Source organism: Chrysemys picta, chromosome 11 (assembly GCF_011386835.1).
Source record: "Chrysemys picta bellii isolate R12L10 chromosome 11, ASM1138683v2, whole genome shotgun sequence".
In the NCBI taxonomy this organism is placed as follows: domain Eukaryota; kingdom Metazoa; phylum Chordata; order Testudines; family Emydidae; genus Chrysemys; species Chrysemys picta.
The window spans coordinates 42,325,337-42,342,722 of NC_088801.1; the positions used below are offsets into that span (position 1 = coordinate 42,325,337).

A 17,386-nucleotide genomic window follows, 5' to 3' on the forward strand; every position below is an offset into this window, starting at 1 on the left:
AAAGTCTATATGCCTGAGGCAAAATAAAATAAAGTTGATTCCCATTAGTTCTTTTAATTTTGCTGTGCTGGTGTAAGCAAAGGATTTGTCCCACCACAGTAGGGAAATTTCTCTATGTATACAGTGCCTCAGCTGAACTGAGTGAGAAAAGGATCCGAGTCCCTGCCCTGATTCACGTCACCCCAGTACCGGCCCACCTTGACTTTACCTCCTGGTACTGTGTGAACAGGACTCACATCATACAGGTAGGAATGAGCCCCGGGGTTCCTAGTTGTTTACCTCAATCTCTCCCTGGGCAGCTTGGAAAGGAACAAGGGTGCCCCTAACTCCAGGATACTCCTATTCGTTACCCTTTTAATCCATAATCGCTGCAATTCACTTAAACATATATACAATTTATTTACAACAAAAACCTTTTATTTGGATATTAAGGACATTTCATGATGTAAGCACTGTGAGGAAATGACTTGGGTAAAGTTCAATGCAGCAGTTTCTAAAGTGCAATAGACTTTACAGTTACAACACATCTATAAGTCCGGTGACTTCTTCCTGAACCTGGATGTGGTGCCGTGAGGCTGCTAGTGTGGCACTCCCCCAGGATGCATTTGGACTCTATGTGACAGATCCCGTTCTCCTCAAGCCACAGCCCCGCTCTGGGTCTGGCACTTAGTGGCCTCTTGACTGGTGACATCCTCCTCTGGGTCTGGCACTTAATGCCTTTTCGACAGACTTGGGAAAGGCACCTGTTTCTGCCTCTCTCCCTCGACCGGTGCATATGACTCTGCTGCAAGAGCATGAGACTCATCCCACCAATCCTTGATGCTCTCTAGCACTTCAAGAATGTTGGGGTATCCCAGAACAACTGCATTCACAGCTTCAGCGTTGGCACTCCACCGTGTCCCTGAGAGTGACTTGGGCACTGGGCATCCCTTTGGTAATGAAGCTCTAAGAATCATCCAATGACTGGTTGATGCAGAGAAAAAAATTGTACAATTCTTGGACAAATCCAAAAAAAGAAACTGCTTCAACACAACAATCCACGGCAGACTGGCCAACAAGGTTGAGTGAGTGTGTAGCACATGGTATGTAATCAACCAAAGTATTGCACTCTTTTGTCTTTGCCTGCATCCCTGAATATTTGCCACTCATATTACTTGCATTGTCATAGCTTTGACCATGACAAAGGCTGATGTCAATCCCATTTTCAGTGAGGAAATCGAGTAGGTACGAGGCAAATTTCTCACCTGGGTGGCTGGTGATGTTTATGAAGGTCATGAAATGCTCAACTTGGACATTGGGTAGCACATAAGGCAAGATGACAGTCAGCTGATCTACACATGACACATCCAGTGTTGAGTCAATGGACTCTGAAAAATATCCCACATATTTTATCTCATCTACAATGGCGTCTTCTTTATCAGCAGTGCAGTGAATTCATCACAAATAGTATTTGATAGATATGATGTATGCCCTTTTCCACGATTTGCATGTTCATTTGGGTCGAACTTAGCTATTAGCTCTAGAACGCCAAGCTAACTGCCATTGTGTTTCGATCCAACACTCTCATTTAAGCTACGGAATGGCAGACCACACTCAGCAAGAAAAACTATAGTTTCAACTATGCTTCAGAGAATGTTCTTCCAATAAGCACAAGCTTCCAAAAACTGGTTTTCCATTTGGGTATCAATTCTGCCACTAACTTTCTTTTGGGCATGGTAGCTGCTAACTGACAATGTATGCTGCTCACTCATTGCATGATTGGTAATGTATGCAGCATTCTTCCATTGAATCATTGAAGCCTTTGCAGAACATTCCCCACTTTTTGGTATCAGAAAACAGATGGCAATAAAAACAGTACACTTTCTTCTTAGAAGGCGAATAGATGAGCCATTCTCGCTTGCCAATCTGTTTGTTAGGCTTCACATGTTCAAACATTGATTTGGTCAGATAACTATTCGGATTGGTGTACTCTCGCTTTGACAAAGAAAAGTCAGCATCTAGCTTCTGACATTTCTGTGAGCCCTTCTAAGTCCAATATGCAATGAGATCTTGAGAAGTCATGTCCCACTTGCCTGGATCATTGGAGAAGGATATTTTTGTATTACTATCACTGGGAAAGTCTTCAAAGGAGTTGGGTGAGACTGCAGCTAAAGAAGTCACAGGAGGCTGCTCCTTTTTATAGGCACAGGTGCAGCAGGTTCACTTGGGCTGGCATTTGCCTGGATTTCCTCACCACCAGACTTAGTACGAGGAAAAAAACGTTAGGAGAGAAGGAGTACCTTTCAGCACTACATCTTGTCTTTCTTTGGCCTACTTCAATTTCTGCCATCCTCCTTTCTTTGACATGGTTTCTATTGTCCAGTGTAGGCCTACTGTGTACAAAGTTAATATTGCTTGGACCCACACTTACTTAGCCCACAAAGACAAAATCACAACCACCATAAATTGAATTCACAATCTTGATGGATTAATTTGTACAAGCAATAACTAATGAGACAAAAAATTTCCGATGGCCCCGTTACCATCGCTCAGCTGTTACTTCAACATGGAATGGAGGGCCTACAGTAGGACCTAAAAATAGGCTTTAGCCTCATTAGCCTATGGGTCAATCCGGCCCTGTGTACACTGGGTTCATTGGTAAACTAAGGGCCAAATTGTCCTTAAATGAGAAAACTCCTGCTGGCTTCAATAGGATTTGTACTTGATTAAAGACAACAGGATTTGTAAATATGATGCTTGAGAGCCAATTCTCCCTGCTACTGAGCATGTAACTCCCATTCAGTATTGCTACGTGTGTGTATAGAGCACAGACAAGTATAGAAACCAGATATCACCCTGACTGTATTTTAATGCCTTATTAGTCAAGCTGGAGGAGATAGGCAATGAGAAGAAAAGTCCTAATTAGTTGAATATATTTTACTGTTAGCTTTTGATAAACTGTTCAAGACTAGAAAGGTAGGTAGAGAAACATTAACATTCTGTGCATTTCATACTTGTTTCATAGAGTACAAAAGGTTACTTTTAAACACTGTTCTAAACTTACATATAAAACTGTTTTCAGCAAAATACTGAGAACTGGATCTGCTAATAAGCTTTGTCCTGGTTGGAGCCATGCAGTACCAGAATGCCAGAAATAGGACAATAAATGTTTTTGGCACAGTTTCAAAGCTGCATAATACCAGACATAGACATGTAAAAGTAATGGCAAGAACTACAAAGATTATAAAAGAAATAAAATCACAGTTCGTAATTCATACGATCATGTTAAATTGCAGGCTTATAAAGCAATTTGCGTAATAAGAGCCACATGTAATTGTATCAATGTACTTCACTCAGTAAAAGATGATAAATATTAGAACTGCCCTTAAAAGCAAATTTACATTTTGAAAGCTGAAGAACAGTAACTGATTGCTTTGTATTTATATTTAGATGAATAGCTTCTGTTTGTCTTCTCACATACATCGACATAAAATAAACTTTCTTAGGGATTATGAAACTCAAAAGCATGCTGATGGTTAGAACTGGTTTCAACTGTTGACTGTTCTGTATCACAACTGTTACTATTTAAAGTTGCAGATAATTTAAGGCCCGGTCTTGCAATTCCTTCACATGTGGTACTTTCAGTGATGTCAACAGGAGTTCCATGTGTGGAGGGCTTCCAGGACTGAGCTCTTAATATATAAATATTTAATATGCGTCTGTGAATCAGAGCCTGATTTGAGGACTGCTGAAGCCAACACTCCTCCCCCTTTTTAAAACAAAACTATTTTATTAAATATGGGTAGAGGATAGACCAAAAGAGGAATTTCCCATGTCAAAGTTTTTCACCTGAACCCTGGTCTTACTACTAAATACAGATTTCAAATATTAGAACTGAGGGTCAGTTCAAGACTACTTTGGTTATTCATAGAAACTTAACTTGATTTAAGACTTCTAATCCTTGAATGCTTTAAAATATGTGGGGGGCCTACATGATCTAGCAGTATATGATGCTGCAACCTAGGGTGGTTAGGTTTAGATTAGCAGAAGTTAGGATACATTTTATATGCAATGAATTCTGTTTCCATGATATAAATATAGCACCCTTGTGCTCCCTTGCTGTCTGATTTATAAATTACCATTCATCAACCAACAGGGTGGGCTAGTGAAAGATAAAACCAAAGAGAAGGTGCTAATGAATGAAAGATGGAGTATAAGGCGGATGGGAAAGAGTAGTCTTAGATGAACTGTCAGTTCCTTAGGCAAAATAAGCCAGAATACTGCAATTGAAATGAACAACTCTGGCTCATTTTTACGAGAGATTGAGTCCCAGTGAGAATAAGGGAAATTACCAGGAAAGGTAATAACATAGGTAGATAAACAGAAGATAGTGGCAACATTTAAGGACAAAATATATATTTTGCATTAGGACCAAATACGTATTTTTGTTAAGTCTGAGTTACTTTATAAAATAATATTTGTCAACATTGTATGATGGTATTTCTTTCACACCAGGAAAACAAATTGTCTTGTGATACATGTGCACAGCTCTCAGCGACTTCAGATCTTTGTGAAGAATAATCTTGTTCTACATACACACATATATTGTTGTTAATTCCAAGTGTAGATATGTTTTAGATGTGTATTAATTCTGAAAATTAAAAGCTAGCATACAACAGAACCTCACTAATTCTCATTCTGCTAATCAACATACACAATGGTTTCAACACAAAAGGTGGCAGTCTCTCTGATTTCTTAGCAAAGATCTAATACCAGAGTGCACTAGTGAGGTCTCAAGAATAAAACATCAATATTATACACAATATTAACAGACCAATATTGTCTCATTGTTTCCTTGTGCTCCCCCATCTGTCTGTAAACTCTTGTCTTATACTCAGGGGTGAAAATGGGCCAGTATGGTACCGGCCTGTACGCAGCGACGTTAAAGCGCTGCCGCGACAGCACTTTAAGAAGGGTCCTTTGCTGCAGCAGCTCTTTAAGGACCCTCCTTAAAGTGCTGCTGCAGCTGCGTGTTAATGTTACTGCCCCTTCCCCCATCCCCGTGTCGGCAGCCCTGCTGGGGGTGAGGGGGAAAAGGGACAGCTGTCAATTTTAAAAGGGGCTGACAATTTTAAAAGGCCCAGAGCTCCAGGCTGCTGCCACCACTACCGCAGCAGTGGCTGGAGCCCCGGCCCTTTTAAATCGCCACTGGGCAGCACAGGCCAGGCAGCGCGAATGGGCTGGCAGGAGGAAGCTGACCCCCCCCAGACCCGCCCCTTCTTCCTGAGGCCCCACCCCTTCTGGGGGCCCGCTCCAGGCCCCCATACCGGTAAGAATTTGATATTACTTTCACCCCTGCTTATACTTAGATTGTAAGTTTTTGGGGCAGGGACCGTCTTTTTGTTCTGTGCATTTACAGAACCTAGCACAATGGGGTCTAGGACTCCTAGACACTTCTGTGATAAATAAAATAATAATAAATACATTATGAAGATATACAAATTAATACTAAGAACTTATATAAATAAATTAATAATGCTGATTTTGTAATAGGAATTCTTTCTTATTGTGCTTGTCTGCTTATTCATTTACCAAATCCAGAAGTTCTCCGTGGCCAAGATTTTTAAAAGTGACTCATGAATTTGAGTGCCCAACTTGAGACACCTTAAAATATTGTGAATCTCAGAAATTACTGAACACAGAACTTTTGAAAAGCAAGCCTCTTTAAAGTGTCCAAAGTTGGGCATCCCAAAATTAAGGCACCCATAATCACCAGTCATTTTTTAAAATCTTGGCTTATGTGTCTGCTTGTCAGTTATATGAATTAGCATAATTTGTCTTGATTTATGTCAATTATTTCTTCGCGATTATTAATAATGTTTGTATTATAAATTCAAAAACAATAAAAATACGTTATCACTAGGAAAAGTACAGGCACCACATGTATTCCTAGCAATCTATAAATGCATTCCTACAAACTTGTTTATTAGATAAATCTGGACATAAATTGGCCAGAAACACAGAACTTCATATGAAAAGGACAGAACATTGAACAAAAACAGCATAAATCCAGAGTATTAAACTTAAAGTTAACTGCAAACTCCTAAACATATATCCCAAAATTCACTATCTTTATGATGTTACTTTATCATAGAACTGTCTTAGACAGGCAGATCAGCGTTTAACTTGTTTATCTTTCAGTTAAACAAAATTCATATGTCTCTAGGGAAGACAATGCTATAGCATAACCATATAAGCTTTGCATATGAAATTCAATTTTAGCTTTAGTAGGGCCTGTTAAATTGAAAACTGTAGTATAAGGCCAATATCCTTAATCAAGTTCTATCACACAGAGATCAGGCATTTGTTTTTATTCAGTTTGTCCAAGAGTTTCTTAGCAGCTCCTCGGTCCTAAAATAGATACATTTTCCTTTGGTATTTTGCTTAGTTTTGCAGAGTACTTGATAGATATCACCTCAGTTTTTAATTAGAAAAGTCCACATTAATAGAAGAAAAACATACTCCATTGCTTGTATTTGGTGGTTCACATCTGGGAAAATCATGATTGTCTGCCCTTCTCTTTCCAGTAATGGTATGAATTCTTCTACCTGCTTCTTCTACCAAATGAAATCATGTGTGACCTTTCATTAATTTCAACTAGAACAAAAGCAAGCCCTTTATCCCCCGCACATGGAACACCCTTCTTGAACTGATCCATAAAACAACCACACTCTCCTATTTTAAGTGTCCCCTGAGGACACGTTACTTCAATCAAAACCTACAAGAAAACAAAGATTATTTTCTATTTAATCTCATTTTATATTTATTTTAACATTTTTTTGCTCCATCACAGGTCATGAGACTAATTCTTCATACTGAAAAAATGTCTGATGAGTGGCAAAAGAGCACATTGGTCCCTGTCTTCAAGCGTAAAGGAGATGTGCCAGAATGTTGTCATTACTAACCCATCAAGTTAATGAGTAACATGTTGAAATGACTGGAAAGAATTATTGAGAAAAGACTTTGAGAGGAGCTGAAAATCAAGTATGCAACAACCAATTTGGGTTTATTCCAGGAAGGTCAGTTATGCAGTGTTTTCAGCCCGAACATTGCAGGAGAAGTACAGGGAAAAAACACAAGGAATTGCATTTAGTGTTTGTGGATTTAGAGAAGATTTAGGACAGCGTTCCTAGATAAACGTAATGGTGGTGCATGCAGTCATGCAACATGCCAGAGATATATGGTCAAGCTATCATGGAGGGACCGTAGTAGTAGTGAGAACCAGCTAGTGGCTACAGTGAGTCATTCACTGTGAGGGTATGTCTACGTCAATGATCAGTCTTAAGTCCTTTCCTATTTGTAGCTGTAATAGATACCCTGACTCAGAAGATTAGGGAAGAGGGTCCATGAAGCATGCTTTTCACTGATGACATTATTTTGTGCTATGAAGAGAAACAGAACCTGGAAAGTGACCTAGAACAATGGAGACCTGCATTAAAAGAAAATGGCTTACAAATCACTCAACAAAAGATGGAAAACATGCAATGCTTCATTGAGAGGGACAAAAAAAGTTAGTAAAATGAAATGGTACAAAGTCTTGCAACAGTTTAAATACAGTAACTTGTTTCAGTGTTGCGCCATGATGGTAATGTGTAGGAGCATATTAGGATCCACATGAAGAGTGCTTGGTGTAAACAGAAGGAGTTGACAAGAATTCTCTGCAATAAGTATATGCCATGTGAACTAAAAAGCAAAGTGTATTAGGCAGCCACGCTGTATGAGTCAGAATGCTGGCTAGTGAGGAAGAGAGATAAGAACAACTACCAAAATGAGAATGCTCAAGTGGACACTAGGTAAGACAAGAGCTGATAGGCAAGACAATGAAATTATAGAAGCCACGATGCAGGTAACCCCCCGTCATGGAATAGCTGAGGGAGTATCAATGGAGATGGTTGGATCATGTGAGACAATAACATGTGGGATATGTTGGCCAAAGCGTACAAGAACTAGTAGTCACATGACAAAGACAGTGAGAAAGGCCTAGAAAAAGTGGCTCGAGATGAGGAGGCAGACATGAAGAAGGCTGGTGTCAGCTTAGAAGGTGCACTTGACAAGAATACTTGGAAATGAAGAACAGGAGCCAAGAGACAAGGCAAAGACAAAGAATTTGTAAACTTTCACCTTTAGAGCTAAATATTGTCTTCAGATAAGTGCACACAGCTCTATGATTTCAGCGGGAGTTGTGAGTGTTCAGAGAGTTCTATAATAAAAGCTGTGCTAAAGGGCAAAGCCTCAATCCTGTGTCAATACCAAGTAAAACACTTTGGTGAGTGGGGTGGTAAAGCCCCACAGGGGCTGGGGGGAGAATTCTCATCCCTGCCTCCAAGCCACCGAGTTGTAGAAGAACCACTACACAGCTGCCACTGCTGCAGCAGCATACACAGGATGTGTCCCTGTCATGCCTCTTCCTGGTCACTCTGGGGATTAGCTCTGGAGGCAGATGCTATGCCATCGTATGCCATCACTCTGACTCTGGCCTGCAGCCCCCTCTCGCTCCAGGAACCGCAGCGTCTTCTTTGTGACTTAGCCCTCCAGCTAGGTCACTCAGCATTCCCCCTTCCAGGATATATCAAAGTCTTTCCGTCAGCAGTCCTAGGCAGTCTTCCCATTCACTGCCTCAGGTCTATGCCACACCTTTGGTGGCTGATAGGGGAACCTGAGCCCACCCTCCTCTCCAGTTTTCAGTCCAGGGACCCTCAGCCAGCAGTTCTGGGCTTTCCTCTCCCAGCCCTCTTCCTTCCCTGGACTGCTTCCTACCACTCTGTTTCCCCTTCTCTCTCTCTGAGTGTACCAGCTCCCAACCCTCTCCCAGGGAGTGACTGAAGCCTGCATGCCTCTGCAGTCTACAAACACTCCTTCCTCTTCCCAGCAGCAGCCTGTGGAGTTAATTGGCCTAGCTGGCCATCTTAACACCTGTCAGTCCTAAGTGGGGTGGACACCCCATCACAGTCCCCTTAGTAAAGGGAATGGCCAGTGAATCCATGTAGCTGTGAATCTAGCAGCCATGCCCTCAGTCTGCCACCAAATCTTTGGTGGAGGTTTATGCCACCACAGAAGTGGGCTCCACAATGTTCCACCATCCATCATAGGAAAACAATACTGATTCCATTGCACCCAGAGCATGCTTCACCCATAGTGGCCCAGAGCTGGATTTGCCCCTTAGTTATTCAAGATGCATGATAGGGATTCTTTCAGTATACCCAGACATAGTCACATGCCTTCTTTTATAGAAGACAGTATGTTATGAGGAGTTCATAACAGGCTGGCTTGCATTTTGAAAATCTCTTCCTTTGAAATCTGAATGAAATGATCCACCCAGCTGCAGACAATTAAGACTAGCAGCCTAGTATAATAGGGTGGGGAACTTTTAATGGGTGTTTATAGATTTGAAGCATCAATCCCTCTTTTAAATGAAAGAAGCAGAGGAAGAAATAGTAAGTGTTAAATGATAACTCTGAATTCAGAGAGCCCTCACAAGCAGAAGATCTGTTATCAAAGAGCTGTCAGGATACCACGCCTTCAAGAGAACTCTGCTCTTCAAGAATCAGTAGCAAAGGGAGGGGCGAGTTACTTCAAAAAAAAGTTATTTAAAAAGAATATTTCATTAGCATTTTTAGCCGTTTTAAAGGTTAAAGCACATGCCAGAAAAAGTCTCTAGCAATTAGGTATGAGAGACAAAAACAAATATTGCTCCATGAAATCACTACACTAGCATAAAAATAAATACTTAGTAGGCTTAAGGTGAGAATTTAGGGAATTTAGGGCCCTTTTTTTCTCCCCCCTTTTTTGACAGGAAATACTGTTTAGGCATTTTATATAGAGGGTTCTGCATTTGTGAAAGGATAATTTGCTCTAAAATATGTGGGCAACCAGCCTAAATTCTCTAATTGAGTAGTTTGCTCATAACCTAAGGCCATTAGGTGAATGTAAACTGTTACAGGCTTAGTAAAAAAAAAAAAAAAAAAAAAAAAGTCCCATTAGGATTTTAGTATTTGTATGTGGTTGTGGGTTAGTGTGACTGTTTCCAAAATCATGGATTAATGAAAAGATCTTTTTTTCTGAGTTTGCAAATAACTGCTTTGAAATGCCCAAACTCAAATTAAGCCAAAGAGTTCTTTATTCCCAACTCCTCCTCCCCCGAAAAGGAAAACAATACTTTTACAAGTTCAAGGCTTTACTATGAGTTCCAGGGTGAATTATCCAGGATAAATCACAGACATACAGGCATTTTTTTTTTTGTAAATAATAAGAAAATCTCTCTCTTTATAACTTTTTATTGAAGGCTCCCATAGTGGTGCCTAGTTCAGTTTTGCTCTACAGTTAATAAACTCACCTTAATTTTGGGAGCCAGCTATGAGTACAATAAAAATGTCTAATGCAAGACTTACTTTCTCATCTAATATGAGAAAACTATGGCCCTTCCAGAAGTATAGGTATTTAGCCTCATGCTTTGTACATATATTTCACTAGTTAATGCTCATGATCACACAAGGTGCTCATAATTCTATAAGGAAGAAGACAAATTTATGTGCAGATTCTGTATGCTGCTAACATTAAATCTTATGTTTTACCTACATTATACATGTCCTTAGTTAAACAGTCTGTTCCTCTTTCCATTCCTAAGTTACCTTTAGCGTTTTGTTTTTACTAACCTTCACATATATGCAATATGCGAAGAAATTAGGAGGAACCAGAAAATTGTAATGAAAATTAACATGAATGAGTGAGCCTAAATCCAGCCTACTATTTATAAATGTCCAACTGGGTAACAGGAAAAAGTATATATATTTGTATTTTAATTCTCCAGAAATAACTCACAATCATTTGATTTTAAAATAGTTACCTTTATAGTTTTCCATATACCTTCCTTTTTTCACACATCAAACTAGCTATAGTAGTGTTATGAGTAACAGTACTACATTCCATGCTACCATTCCCCTTAACTCTGAACTTTATATGTTAACATATAACTTGATAAGTTATTTCCTCTGAACTAAAATCTGGCTTCTCTTTTATTTGGTTCTAAAGAGTCTGAGCTCTTTGTTGTTTTCTTTGTACCAAATGAGACATGTCCCCATTAGAATACACAAGTCCACCTTTTGCTACCTTGAAACAGAAGCTGAAACGAAAGCAAAGATGACATTCATAAGATAGGATTGCAGTGTCAGGGTCTTGGACACTACCTGACTTTTTCTTATAACAAATTGAACATCTGCCTGAAACCACTTTTACAGTGTTAGACTGAAATCCCTACCCATGAGATGTTTTAGTGCAGCAATATGGGTAAAGAAATATGAACTCCAAAGAAACAAGGTTCTAAAACAAACATGCCCTGAAAGAGACTCGCTACAGGAGAAGAGTGTGAAAAACTAGTTGTGGCAGTGGAACCTGGTGCTAAACATTAAGAGAGAAATCCTGGCCCCAGAGAAGTCAATGGGAGTTTTGCCATTGAGTTAAATAGGGCCGTGATTTTACCCCAGGAATTCCCACTGAAGTCATGGAAACTTGCAGGTGCAGCTCAGCATCTCTCAGGATTAGGCCTCAAAAGCACGGTTCTCCCTGCACTGGCAGCAGCTGTAGCGGTCCTAGATCCAAAAAGTGGTACAATTTCCACAACAGTTGGCAGATTTGCCAGTACAGTACAGGAAAACAGAAGAAACTGAGAGGAGAATCTCAGAAGTGGAAGACAAAATGCCCTGCAACAAGGCCAGGTTGGCGTGCTTGGAGAAAGGATATGGTGACAATGAAAAAGAGAGTTGAACATTCTGAAAACCAGGGCTGCTAGGGTAAGCTTCATATTATACAAATAGTCGGATTGCCCAGGGGATTAAATGAAATAACCCCAACAGCAGCTTCCCCAAGGCATTAAAATTGTATGTAAAAGGGATTAATTAAATAGAATTACATAGCTTGTTCCATCTCCCTGGTGATTCAAAAAGATCATAGGTAATTATTATTATTTATATTGTGCCATTGATGTAAGTGACATTGTACAGTAGATAAAGTGAGATAAATACCAAGTCCCTACTCTGGGGACTTTACAAATATAAAGGGACTGTGGGTACAATAAAGTACAGCACAAAACAAACACAGAAACATGTGATTGTAGAATAGGTGGGTCTTCAGAAATGTACTGAAGTAAGGAGGGATCTGTCTGTTACAGCTGTCCCCCTGCTGGATTCCTTTTTTCCCCTTCCTTTCTGTTTGTGCTGAGTGGCGCCTCCCCCAGCCATGGAACTGACCAAAGTCACAGCCTGGCCCTGCTCATGGAAATGGCTTGTGCAGACTGACAGGAGCCATTGCTCTGCTCAGGGAGGTGGGGGCTTTTTCGCTCCTTTGTCTAGCTTCTTTGTTCGGACCCGGCTCGGTGTAGGGTGCTCTGCCCAGGTATGCGAGACCTAAAGTGGCCACGTAGCTGAGCATATGAGTCATACCTGTGACTCAGAACTTGCCCAGACATGTCCTGTGCCTACCTGCCGTTTCCCTGCCTTCTCTCCTCCCCTGGATTAAGGGGAACCAATCAAAGTTACTGGCGGGAAACTGCCTGAATTTGCCCTTAAAACCAGACATTTTCTGATCAGACGCCCGGAGAAGGTCCTTGCTTTGCCACCTGGTCTGATCAGCTAGGGGTCTTTGGGGGGCCCTCTCCCCACTCTCGTTTGTTTTTGAGCGTACCCCCGTTTTTAAACTCCCCTCCCACGAACAACGAATTTGTGCCTGGAGATCTCCTGATTTTTGTAAGCGAATCGAGTCCTCTCTGCGTCCTCTGATGCTGAAACTGCTGTTCCTGCTGCTGCTTTGGGGATTGGTAAGGAAAAACCTCTTGCACACTCCCCTTTAGGGTGACCAGATCACCCAAGTCAAATATCGGGACGCGCAGGGGGGGGGGGGGGGGGGCGTGGCGGGGGGGGGGGGCAAAAAAAAAAACCACCTTCCTCCGCAAGCGCTGGAGGGAGGCCCGGGAGACTCAGGGGAAGCGAGACTCAGGGGAAGCGCGGGGCCGGGGTGAGTAAGAGTCCGGCCTGGTCCCGAGCAGGCAGGACTCAGTTGGGTGGTAGGGAGAGGAGGGGGGCGGCCCGCGGGGCCAGGCGGTGGCTGTTCTCACCCCCAGGCAGCGGGACTCAGGAGCAGCCGCTGCTGCAGCTCCCACTGCCGCGGGGGGAGGAAACGGCCATGGTGCTTGGCGGCTGCGGCTCTGGCGCCCCCGAACCCCCCGAGCCGGGGCCTGCTGCGGGGACCCAGTAGCGCGCACGCTGCGCCCAGCCCAGCCCCTGGCCAGTCGCGTCTGGGCTGCTGCCCAGCTGGTGCTATCGCGCGGCGGCCCCGGAGTGGGGGCAGCAGGCCCCAGCCCCCCCGTCCCGCAGGGGAACGAACGGGGCTGGGCGGCCGATGCCTCCACCCCGGGGCCGCCGCGCGATAGCACCATCTGGGCAGCAGCCCAGACACTGGCCAGGGGCTGGGTGCAGCGTACGCGCTGCTGGGTCCCTGCAGCAGGCCCGGGGAGTTCGGGGGCGCCAGAGCCGCAGCCGCCGAGCGCCATGGCCGCTTCCTCCCCCCGCGGCAGTGGGAGCTGCAGCAGCGGCTGCTCCCGAGTCCCGCTGCCTGGGGGTGAGAACAGCCTCCTCTCCCAACCACCCAACTGGGTCCTGCCTGCTGGGGACCAGGCCGGACTCTTACTCACCCCGGCCCCGCGCTTCCTCTGAGTCTCGCTTCCCCTGAGTCTCCCGGGCCTCCCTCCAGCGCTTGCAGAAGGGGGAGGAATGGTGAGCCCGGGGAAGAGGCGGGGATTCGGGGAGGGAGCCAATTGGGGGAGGAGGGGGCAGGGTCGGGGGGGGGGGGGCGCGAGCACTTCCGGGCTCCAGGCTCCGGCGCATTTCCTTGTTTGTCCAGTGTCCCGACCGCACGTCGGTCGGGACGTGGGACAAACAAGGAAATATCGGGACAGTCCCGATAAAATCGGGATGTCTGGTCACCCTACTCCCCTTGTTCAGGCTGCTGGCTTTCTTTCCCCAGCAGGCAGACCCAAGCTAACTCCTTGGTCTGTATCTGTAATCTGCTTCTAGCTCCGCAGCGCCTTTGCTGCTAGAAATAAGCCTGCTTGCAGCTACCACTAGTTAAACCCCTCTCCCTCCTTGGAGCTGTATCCTGGGCACACACCACTCTGCCCTCTGGAACTACCCCTAGTATAAGGTGCACCCATTAGGTTAGGTTTAGCCTTTAGTCTAGATAAATTGTAATTTCATTTTGCATAGCTGTGGTTAAGTTAGGTTTAGAAAATTGATTGCATTGTACTCTGTAAGTTAGGCTTAAAGAATTGTTGCATTGTGTTTTGTTACTTGCTAATTTGTGTAGTCTTGGTTAAATTAAATCATAGATAAGCTTTTGCTGTGTTCTGTATAATTGTCTCTCTGCTGTTTAAACTTGCAGCCTGTCTGCTCCTGTCTCTCTCTCTCTCTCTCTTAATCCCTTCCCCCACGTGCTCACCCCACTCCTACTGCTGCCAAACCTCAATTGTATTACTGATAGGGTTACCATATTTAGTGCCTCCGAAAGGAGGACACTCCACGGGGCCCCGCCCATGCCCACGCCCCCTCCCCAAAGTCTCCGCCCCCTCCCCTGCTTCCCGCGAACATTTGATTCGCGGGAAGCCTGAAGCAGGTAAGGGGGTGTGTGGGGGGAGGAGGCGCGGCCCAGGCTGGCCCCCCCAGCGTTTCCAGCCTGGGTCGGCTCGGGCCCTGGGGTGCCGGCCCCGGGCCCGGCCGAGCACCCCCGGCCCGCCCAGCACTGCCGGTCCCCGGCCCCCCGGCCGAGCACCCCCGGCCCCCGGCACCGCTCCGCCGGCCCGGCCCCCGAGTACCCGCAGGGCCGGCCCCGCATGTCCCGATTTTCCCGGACATGTCCGGCTTTTTGGGATTTCCCCCCGGATGGGGATTTGGAGCCCAAAAAGCCGGACATGTCCGGGAAAATCCGGACGTATGGTAACCCTAATTACTGAAGTCTAGCATAAAACCCCATTGGTTACCCTTTTTCTCTATAACACCCCTCACATTTTACATTTACACTACTGTGACACATTTTTACCTAGAGTTGTTGGTTATTTAACACATTTTACCCATAACTGTTAGTTGGTTATATGCTGCTGTGACACACCCTTTACATAGAAATTGTTAGCTACCTGTTACATTTATACTTCAGTGTTAATTGGTTACCAACTATATTGTACCCCACTGTATTGTACCCCACGATTGAAACCCCCTATCCTATTTACTAAAAGAAACCCCTCCCCAATTGTCTACTTTAACAAACCCCATACCCCTCACTATTGAATTTTCCCTGTTTTTGCATTTTCTTCATAAAGTTTATTTTGCACCCCACCAGTGCAGTAGTTGTCCCCCAAGATCCCCTACCTGCTGGCAGGGTCAGGATCTTGATGTACATTAAGTGATAAGTTCCTCCAGCCATATCAGGAAGGCATGGAGTGGACGAAGACGACAAAGGTAGCAGTCAGAAGAGAAGTGTGTACAGACCAAATGGAAGCTTATAATGAAAATCTACAGCTGAAGGTTTTGGAATGGGTCAGAAAAATTGGTCAGTTTGAAACAGCAAATACAGTTCTCAGAATCTGAGATGATGGTGAACTTTGGACATGAAGTGAAACAATTGGTGACAATCAGGAGATGCATTGCTGGAATTAAGAGGGTGCCTCTTCAAGTAGAAGGTTGCAACAATGCAAGGCCTGTTTAAATCTGATTGTGCATAAATATAGAGGGAAAGAAAGAATCAATGAAATCCCTCCCATACTTCTGGCTTTAGTATGACATTTAAGATACTGATCTGATTCATGGTCAGATGCACATCACTTGAGTTTAACTCACGACCTCCCTCCCCAGTTTTTTTTTTTTAGCAGCAGCTGATGGAAACTGGGCTACAACCCTGATCTGGCATTTGTCAACAACAACATAGCTGTCTCATGTCACAAACCTTGGGTCCAATTCCACATTCACAACCCTGGCCCATTGCCATCCAGATCAATGCAGCCATAACACTGAACTCAGTACCATTCCAGCACCATTTTAATTTTAAGAAAGCAGAATGGAAGGACTTCACCAATGACCTTAATGCCATTGTAAGAAAGAACAAACCAACAACAGAAAATTATGACGAGTTTGTCCATGTAGCATGCAGTGTCTCGAAGAAGCACATTCCATGAACAAACTATGTGCCAGGGCAAATATTCAAGTTATCAGATCAGTACACAAGATACAAGCAGAAATTTGAAGCAGACCTATTCACTGAGTATACCATTGCAGCTGGCAAAGAATTGGTCTCTGCAGTAAAGGTGGAAAAACAGAAGTCAAGGCAGAATCTCATTCAGAATGTGGACATAACCCACAGCAGCATGAAAGCATGAATAACTGTCTGGAAGCTTAACAATGACCCAAGGAAGGCAGAGCAACACTACATTACTGCAGACCAGGTCACACACCAACTTCTAGAAAATGGCAGGGTACTGAACAAACAACCCAAGACAAGGCTTAAGCAGCAAGAAAACTAAGACATATACTTTGGGGGCACAATACCAATGACGAAATTAACTTCTGGAATTAACACCCTCAAGAATGGCAAAGCTACCAGTCTAGATTCATACTGAACAAATCAAACATTTGGGACCAAAATACTCAAGTTGTTTAACACATGCTCAACCACTTACAAAGTACCCAAGATCTGGCACTGAGCACATGTTGTGACACTCCTGAAGCCACGGAAGGTCACAATGGAGCCGAAGAACTTTAGACCTAGAATCACTACTATGTCACCTCTACAAACCGTATGAACATTTCATTCTAAGCCACCTGTCACCACTTGATGAAAAGCACCTAATCCCAGAGCAAACTGGATTCTGCAAAGGCAAATCATGCACTAGTCAAGTGCTGAACATCACTCAGTACATCAAAAATGGCTCTGAAAAGTATGGGAGAACAGGCACCGAATCACTGAAGACTAAAATATACAACATGATGAAAGATCATCACCTTACATGACTGATGCAATCTCTACTAGAGAACTTACATTTTTAAAGTGAACTATGCAGGAAGCAGAGCCAATGACAGCAATGGAAAAACAGCCTACCATAAGGGAACGTACTGTTGCCAATAATTTTCAACATCTAAGCTAATGATTACTTAGTCCCATCTCAGCACAAGAAGTTTTATCTATGCTAATAATATATGCTTTGCTGCCCAAGCCAAGGATCTCTTCTAGATGAAAACTACATTAACATTGGTGCTCTCTGGGCTCTCAGTCTTTTACACCAAGAATCAATTTTGCGCCAACCCAGCCAAAACAC

General features: G+C 43.6%; 1 long non-coding RNA gene across 1 annotated transcript in view; it reads right to left on the reverse strand.

The window, feature by feature from the left end:
* Window positions 1-326: 326 nt before the first annotated feature.
* LOC135974262 (uncharacterized) overlaps window positions 327-17,386 on the reverse strand; it is a 45,673-nt gene continuing 28,613 nt past the window's right edge. Inside the window, exon 5 of the long non-coding RNA XR_010591479.1 lies at window positions 327-2,240. This is a non-coding gene — a long non-coding RNA (uncharacterized LOC135974262). The remainder of the gene's footprint in view (window positions 2,241-17,386) is intronic.